A 9,617-nucleotide genomic window follows, 5' to 3' on the forward strand; every position below is an offset into this window, starting at 1 on the left:
TTTTTTCTTTTTTTCTATTTTAGAAGAGATGGTCTTCTGAACTTAGTTCTTCCAATTTAGCTCCTTGGAAAGAAGCTCATGGAAGCAGATCATTCTAGAAACCAAAGCCCCGTTCTGGTTTATTTGGGATAAGTTCAGTAAAAAAAAAAAAAATCATAATACTGGCAAAAAAAAATAAAATAAAATGACTGAGATTCATTTCTGGATAGCCTCAAAATAAGTAATGCTGCATTTTATCCTCCAAAAGGGGGAAATGTTCTTGAATCTATGGGAATGGTCCCTGAAAAGTTCTTGACTCTACACTGGAAAATAATGAAATATGAGCTTACGTGTAAGGAATGAGTTATTCTGCCTCATGGCTTCCATCCATAATCCTTGGCTCCATTGCTTCTGGGAGCATAGTGAGGCAGAGCTTCGTGGCAGGGGGAGTATATGGTAGAGGATACTTCAGGGTGGGCAGGAAGGAGAGGGGAAATGGAAGGAAGAGACATGCCTCCAGTGACCTACTTCCTCTATCTAGGCTCTGCCCCCTAAAATTTCCAATATCTCTAAGTAGCTCTACCATTTGGGGACCAACCCTTCCACAACAGGCCTGTGGACGACATTTCAAACATGTATGATGCCTGGTATTGGGCAAGGTATTGCAAGAACTCAATAGAATTTATTTACAAGTCCCACTGACTGCAAGGCATTTGCAGTTTAGGTGGGGACAGGGGACACATAAATCATTGGGAAAATTTTCATGCACCAACAGGACATACACAAACAAGTTTTGTATAGATGGAATATAGAACAGCAAATAAAATGCTGAACAAGAAAATCATTAAGGTCAGATATGCTGTTGGGGACTTTTGGTACCAAGTGAAAGTTGAAAGTTACTTTATTTTCATTGAACATAGTATTTTTCCTTCATAGTACTCTTCACACACACACACACACACACACACACACACACAGTCCATCTCCTCTTTGCTCCCATCTCCTAATTTGGAGGACTTGAAGTTAATTTCATTCACTGAGTTCTGTATGCCATGCCATGGGTCTTCGGTTAGAAAAACATAGTATGAAAAGAGCCTTTGTTAGTCTAAGAGGAAGAAGAAAACTTTACATTTGTTTAATTAAACCCAATTCATAGTGAAATAAGCAACAAAATGGAGGTGATGCTTAAACAGAGATGAACAGCATTACTGTAGAGTAGTTCCTCTGGTTAAAACTAACCTGAGAAATAGGGTCAGCCAGCAAATTTTCCCTGTGTCCTCTAGGTTTCTGCAAAAGTTGTCATTAAACTCTGAGATAGATGAGACTTTTAGGCTGGCAAGATGACTCAGTGCATAAAAATCCTTGCTGTGCAAGCTTGAAGCCCAGAGTTTGATCCTGGAAGCCATAAAAAGGCATAAAGAGAGAATTAGATCCACAAAGCTGTCCTCTGACCTACACACACATGCTTTGGTACTGACCAAAACCAGCTTGGGGAAGAAAGGGTGTATTCTATCTTATAGGTTACAATCCAAGGCATGAACTTGAGTAGAAACCGTGAAGTGATGCTACTTACTAGCTTGCTTTCCATGACTTGCTCAACTTGCTTGCTGTTATGATCTGGGACTAGCTGCCCAGGAGTGGCCCTGCCCACCTCAGTCATTAATCAAGGAAATGCCTCACAGACATGCCCACAACCCAACCTGATAGAAACAATTTCCCTCTTGTCAGATAACTCAAGTTTCTGTCGAATTGACAAAAACTAACCAGCATGCATTGATAATAAATTTTAAAATATTTTTTAAAAATATGGGACAGTCCCAGAAATAGCACATACTTGACCTGGGTGGAATTTTGACTTTTTTCACACACACTGGGCATCCATAGAAACAGAAATTCAACAGGAGTCATCATGTCATCTTTAAAATTGTTCTTGCGTTTTCCCTATTGGTACCACAAAGAGAAAAGGGAAGGAAGCCACGGGTTTGATGAATAAGGAAACCAAGACCCACTTCTCTTCCTAATGAGCTTTATTGGAGAGAAAAACCTCACAAGCAGTGGGGTCCATGATCAGGCCTTTGGGGGTCACAGCATTAGGAAGAAAAGTTCAAAGTGAAAGAGTAGAAGAGGTCTCACTCATGGACAGGGAGAACTGGAGTGGAGAGACAGACAGACAGACAGAGACAGAGAGAGAGACAGACAGACACACAGAGATGGAGAGAGAGAGAGAGAGAGAGAGAGAGAGAGAGAGAGCAAACCTTCAGAGAAATCCCCCCAAACAAAGGAGACTCTGACTTTTAGTTTGGGGGAGTTGGCATCAAGTTTCACACCATAGTATTTAATCTGACGTAGCCTACATGCCAAGGAGCCAGGTACTGGGTAGAACCCTAAGTTTATCTTGCAGCTATGGGAGTGGGAGTGGGCTGGGTTGGCTTGCTTCCTACCCCACCTCATCTGTGTGCTCTAGCCTCCACAGCAAGGATTTGTCAGCTGCAGCCTGAATTCTGGGAGAGAAGGGGGGACAGAGGGAGGGAGGGGGCACAGCTACTGGGTCTGTGTTCTAACATCTACCACTTGGCTGTGAAAATAAAATAAAAGGCCAAGACACTATGGTGGAGCGTGGATACTAACTCTAGAACTCAACCCTAACTCCCCATCTGCTTGAAGCTGCTGGCCCACTTTGCTTTTACCTGGTGCCATGTTTCCCCATAACACTCATTTCTTATTGTTTCCTGAATGAATTTGCTTCTTTTGTAGTTAAAAAAGTGGGAACTGTGCTATTTGCCTTTGGAAACAATTGGCCACCAAACTTTCCCTCATAGTTCCTCTGCTGGTGGCAAAGGAAGTGGGGTGTGAGCACAGATCTGCTAACCAGGCTTACGAATATAAGAGAGGTTCAGTTCTGGGGATCAAGACAGGACAGGAAGACTAAAGGCTGACTTTTACAAAAAGTATAACACTAACCCATAACACTAACAGAGCTGGGTCAGACATGGAGGAGGAAGGAAGAGGATTCCCACTGGCCCAATTGACAATAATTTGGATATTAACAAGAATTATAATGATAATGAAATAATAATAGGGAACTTTAAAACCTACATTCACACCTCCCCCAGTTCCATGGTGAAATAAATAACAAAATAGAGATGTGGACAGAATTGCTAGGGTGGTTGGTGTTACCTGTCAAGCTGACAAAATCTAGAATCACCTAAGATGAGCCTCTGGGAGTGTATCCCTCTGTGAGGGATAGTATTTTTTCATGTGATTTTTATGATGAAAATGTAGCATGCATCCTTTTTAACAATGGCCTTTCTTTAGATAAACATGCCCCAACTGTCCATAAGGTCTCCACCTGCTGACATACCTGCTATTGAATTGGTTACTTGACGTACTCACATGGTGAGCTCCAGGATGGCTCATAAACTTGCTTCTGATAATTGAATTACAAACAAAAATGTTTACATTTTGTTTTTATGGAATTGAGCTTATATCAAATTCCGTTTTAAAAAATGACTGTGTAACTGCTACTCTAGTCTTAACTTCTACTGCAAGCAGATTTTAAAATTAAAGTGCTGAAATAAATGGATATATCAGGTTGGACTGAAGCACACCCATGGGTATATTAAGAAAATTAAAAACCCAAACCAAAAGCCTAACACAAGCATGTCCTGAGACCAACCATGTAACCATGTCATATTGTAGGTGATGGGAAGTCATATTTTCTTTTAAATCTCAATGACTAATACTTAATCAAATCGCTGATTTTATCTCTGATAAAAAGCTATAACTGGATGATCATGTTCAAGTTACATTATATGGACTACAAAAGAAGCAAGAGGGAGGAGCCCTCCTCTATAGAAATGATTTCTTCGTCACTATGAAAATATTAAATCCCATTAAATAAAATTTCTTGCCACGTTATTAGTGAATAAATTTGCAAAACAAGGACTGGAGAGGAGGCCCAGAGATCAGGAGTATTTGCTGCCCTTCCAGAGAACTAAAGTTCATTTCCCAGTCCCCACTTGGTAGCTCAGAACTATCTGTAACTCCAGGTCCAGTAGATCTGACACCCTCTTCTGGCCTCCAAAGGCACCAGGCATCTATGTGGTACACAGACGTATATACAAGCAAAACACCCATACACATAGAAAATTAAAAATGCATTTTTAAAATTAAAAATATTCAAAGCAGTATGTATGAATATTGTCTGAATCCTGCAGTACTATATGTTACCATCACCATTAGGAATGTACAGGACACTTTAAAACCTGTTAAACTGTCAGCGAACAAACACTTAATGGCAGTGAATAGAGTGTGACCTGTGGCTACCTAGTGACACTGGATACTGAATACAGTCCCTGGAGGCCAGCTCTGGCCTTTCCGGGATGACCACTCCCAGGATGAGAAGCCAAATAGAACTCAGGCAGGAATTTGGTCTCTCATATGCCAACACAGTGGCTGTGTCTTTCCTTAATATGATTGCTCAAGGGATGTGGCACAGATTTCCATCAAGCAATAGTGATATATATAAACACACACAGTTCCCAAGCTGCCAGGGAGCCTGCAGCAGGCCATTGTGTGGAAGGCTCAGGTGCTCACATTTTCCACCAGCTTCATTGAGGTCCATGGAGACAGCCTGACTGTTAGCAGGTCAGAGCTGTTTCCAGTGTGGATGGAATGCAGAACTGCGGGCGTCACTCTGAATTTGTCAAAGGAAGGATCAATCATTTGTAGTTCTGCTAGTGATACTGATTCTTCAGGCTAAGAACTCAAAAAGCTTGTTCACAGATCTAAAACCACCAAACTGTGGAAAACGCCTAACTCTCAGGGTGCAAAGGAAAGCTTGTTAAAGCTGAGATTGACAGCAGATGTCGATGCTTCAGATGTACAAATCCCTTCTGCAGTTTTCCACAGATGATTCTTAGTGATGATGTTTTTCTGACACCAAACACATCACTGGACATGAAGGTTGCTTGTCTATCACAGCAGTCTAGCAGCCCTAGTGTGACAATGGTGTGATCACCAACTCTGGCTTCATTGGCAGTGCCAAGGCAGTCTCAGGTACATAGTCTCGGATCTTTCAGCTTGCTTTGTAGGTGTTTTAGGACTCCTTGGGTCCTTTGCTTACCATTTATCTTTGAATAGTTTGTAAAGGATTACCTTTTAGTGCCAGGAATGTCAAAGGGAGGTTTCCCAGTGGACTGGACAGACTACTAGTGTTGCTGTTGCTTAGGTCAAGCTTCCCCCAAAATGATAGCAGGGCTGTTTCCTCAGGGAGAGTTTAACTTGTCCCTCAGGCCTGGCACAAGGATCACATCCAAGGCCCATGACATCACCCTACTGCAGTGGTTCTTGACCTGTAGGTCATAATCCCTTTGCGCGGGGTGTGTGTGTGTGTGTGTGTGTGTGTGTGTGTGTGTGTGTGTGTGTCACATTTCAAATATCCTGTATATTAGATATTTACATTGTGATTCATAACAGTAGCAATATGACAATTATGAAGTAGTAATGGAAATAATTTTATGGTTGGAGGTTGTCTTAGAGATTTTATTGATGTGAAGACCACAGCAACTCTGTTTTGTTTTGTTTTTTTGAGACATGGTTTCTTCGTGTTGTTTTGGTGCCTGTCCTGGATCTCACTCTGTAGACCAGGCTGGCCTCGAACTCACAGAGATCTGCCTCGCTCTACCTCCCAAGTGCTGGGTTTAAAGGCGTGCACCACTCACCACTGCCCAGCTGACCACAACAACTCTTATAAAGGAAAACATTTAATTGGGGGGCTTACAGTTTCAGAGGTTTAGTCCATTATCATCATGGTGGGACATGATGCCACACAGGTAGACATGGTGCTAGAGAAGGAACTGAGAGTGAAGAAGGAGCTACATCTTGATCCCTCAGGCAACAGGAAGTGAGCTGTCTCACTGGGCAAAGCTTGAGCATATATGGGAACTCAAAGCTCGCCTCCACAGTGACACACTTCCTCCAAAATGACTACATCTACTCCAACAAAGCCACACCTTCTAATAGTGCCACTCCCTTTGGGGACCATTTTCTTTCAAACCATCAAAGGGAGAAGGTCATCACAACATGAGGAACTAAATTAATGCATCACAGTATTAGGGAGATTGAGAACCATGGCCCTGATGTTTCAGTTTATTCTTCATCTATGTGTAATTATTTCAATAGTCTACATGAAGGAAATTCTGGTAGAACTCTCCATTTATTTCTTTGCAAATAAAGTAATTCTAGTGATCCCACACTGGTCAATTCAGGAGGCACAGGCTCTAAGAGATTTGAACTACAACCCAAATGATTTAATCTTTTTATTTTGCTTATTTCTGTGGGCAGATGCTTTAGCTGTCTACTATACAGATGGGATTGCAGCAAAATGGTTAGAGAAATAAAGTAGCGGGCAGAGTTTTCAGATGATTGTTTGAAAGACTTAAATCTTCCAAATTAGAAAGGTTCAAATCCCTCTAGTACACAAATTGGTTTATTTTGCTAGATATATGGCACCTTCAGGTTTCTTATGTTTCTAATTTCTTTAGGGCACATTTTCAGTTTGTTATGGCTGATATTACGTTTCTGAAGGTTTTCTAGCTCTTTTATAGCAGAAGGAAGGAAGGAATGCCAGCTGATCATCATGCACATCAGTAACAGCTAGAGCGGACAAGAAATAGGAGCCATCTGAGAGTGACTGAAGTTGATTGCTTTCGATGACAAGCTTGGGCAGATCTGTCTGCTCCCACTGTCATTCAGGAGATCATTTCCAAGGTTCCTTCTTCCCAGATTGAGCTGGCTGCTATGTTAATGGAGCCTGTACCCTTTCATGGGTTGGGCTCAGGACTGAATGAGAAGGGGAGAGATTGCTGATTGTGGGGTGCTGCTGCGGACTGGAACTCAGCTGGACCACCAGACCGAGGGAGAACGGGGTGAAGGTATTCAGGATAAGTGGGATTTGGCGAGTGACAGACAGACACAGACATGAGAGTATGCTGTGAAGCTGCTGCAATTTTACTCAGACCAAGCAGTGAATTTTATACAGTTACTTGAGGAAACATGGCAATCGGCCAGTAGGGTGACAGACATAGAATCAACAATGTAGTTACACACTTTTCTCAGAATGACTAACAGATCTCATGAGTACAGCCTTTATTTCCCCTTTTGTGGTTTCTCATCCAGACAGAGAACATTATGGCCCTAGCTGTAGCTTTCCTTCTACGTAATTATTAAACATTTGTTCTGTATCAAAATTAAACCTATCCCACCATAGTTCTAACCATGGTCTTATATATGTGAAAATATTTAACCTTTGCCTGTGGGTGAGAAGGCACCAGGGGGGTTGAGACCTAGCTAATCTTTCCCTAAACTTTTGGGACCCTCTTGAACTGTTTGCCTAAGAGCTTAAGTCATAGGTGGGGGTATTGAAGCCACTTTTGAGGAATCACAACTCTCTTTATGGGGCATATCAGGAACATTAAGGGTTAACTTCCTGGAATCAATACACAAGGAAACAGCAATAACCACAGCTGCCAAGAGAAGAAGGCAGAGTGTCAGCAAGCCTCTGCAAGCAGATCTGCGTGTAGCCTGGCACCATGAGCCGGCAGATTGATGAGGGGTCGCTGGGGGCATAGACCCGAGGGCCGCGAGCCCCCCTTTCCCACGTAACTACCTCATCCAAGGCATTTGTCATGCGGGCAACACCGTCGTGGGCGTGGCAGGGTGCATACACTTATGCCACACTCTCTGCTTCTTTACTGTGAATGCTGTGACTAGACTCTTCAAGCTCCCGCCACGGTGATTTCTCCTGGAATGATGTACTGTGACCCTGAACTGTGAACCTAACAAACCCCTTCCCCCATGTATTAGTTACTTTTCTGTTGCTGTGATAAAATAAAATGTGTTCAAACACACAAACCTATTGGGGATGTTTCACAACACCCTCTTAAATAGCTTTTGTCAAAGTATTTTATTAAAGCAATAGACAAGAAACTGAGGCAAATGCCCATTAATAAATGTGAACACATGATTTTTTTTTTTTTTTTTTTTGGTCTTTTTGAGACAGGGGTTCCCTGTGTAGCGTTGCGCCTTTCCTGGAACTCACTTGCTCACTTGGTAGCCCAGGCTGGCCTCCAACTCACAGAAATCCACCTGGCTCTGCCTCCCAAGTGCTGGGATTAAAGGCGTGTGCCGCTGCCGCTGCCCAGCTTTTTTTTTTTTTTTTCTCACATGATTTTTAACTTGTAATAATTGTTGCATAAATCCTAATTTGTCTTAATAAGAACCCAGAGCCAGATCTCAGGGTGAAAGCTGAAAGATCAGAGAAGCAGAGCAAGCCACAGCCACCATCTCTTACCTCACCAACTCCTCAGCCTGAATGAGAGAGAGAATCCCTGTTTCCTCCCACCTTATATTCCTTTCTCCACCCAGCCATATCACTTCCTGTCTCAACCTTCCTAGTGCTGAAATTAAAGGTGTGTGCCACCATTGCCTGGCTCTGTTTCTCTTTTAGACTGGATTAATCTCATGTAGCCCAGAGTGGCCTTCAACTCACAGAAATCCAGACAGATCTCTGCCTCTGCCTCCCGAGTGCTAGGATGTGTACTACCATTGCCTGACCTCTATGGCTAACTCTGTGGCTGACTCTGTCCTCTAATCTTCAGGCAAGCTTTATTTCTTAGCTTACAAACAATATCACTACATACAATAGGTCAGTGGAGGGTTGGTTCTATGGACATGTAGGAGCATATTCTTATGGTCTATATTAACTATGGTCATGGCATTTTGTAAAGCTCCTCCATTTTGGTTAAACAATAACAAGTGCTGAAACTAAAGTAATTTGGTGTCCAGAACTACAGTAACTGGCTTTTTAAATTTTTTTAGATTCTTGCCTTCTCTGTCCTATCCATGGTCAGAAATGATTTATCTGCCGTCTGCCATTCTTTCATCCACCACTCATTTTGTTTTCCTAGCTACCACTAGTAACAGCCCACTTTCCGTCCCCCTTTCTCTTTTCTTCTCTGTAACTACCTCAGACTGGTGGTGCAAGTCTTTAATCTTAACATTCCAAAGGCAGAAGCAGGCAGATCTCAGGTCTGGTTTCTAAAATAAGTTCCAGACCAGACATCTACTGCTACATAGTGACACTCTGTCTCAGAGAGAGGAGGGGGGAACGGGAGAGAGAGGGAGGGAGAGGAGAGGAGGGTGTCTGAAACTAAGAGATTATAACTAATATAGCCAGTTGGTTAAAACATAGTACAATTGCTGTAAGAAGAACTTGCCAGGCAACAATTAAACTGTACGTTAGATGATTTTATGAATTTTCTGTTTGATCATGCACTGTAGTTATGTAGGAAACGTTCTGAGGACGTGCATACTAACATTTGGAAAAAAGAGTCAAGATATAAAGACATTTAGAGTAATTAAAAGTGGCAAAATGCTAATGAGCTGGAGGAAGGCTGCACCGACACTTTTTTTGTTATTCTTTAAGCTTTCCTGTCGATATAAACCATTTTTCCCAAACATGCTGACGAGGCGCGGGGAATGATGTTCTGGGAAGACAGGATCCAAGTACAAATCAGCTATCCGCAAACGAAGTCTGGTCCGGAAGAGCCCGGAAGCCACCTTTCAAAACTACCACT

This window comes from Onychomys torridus, chromosome 5 (assembly GCF_903995425.1).
Source record: "Onychomys torridus chromosome 5, mOncTor1.1, whole genome shotgun sequence".
NCBI classification, from domain to species: Eukaryota; Metazoa; Chordata; class Mammalia; order Rodentia; family Cricetidae; genus Onychomys; species Onychomys torridus.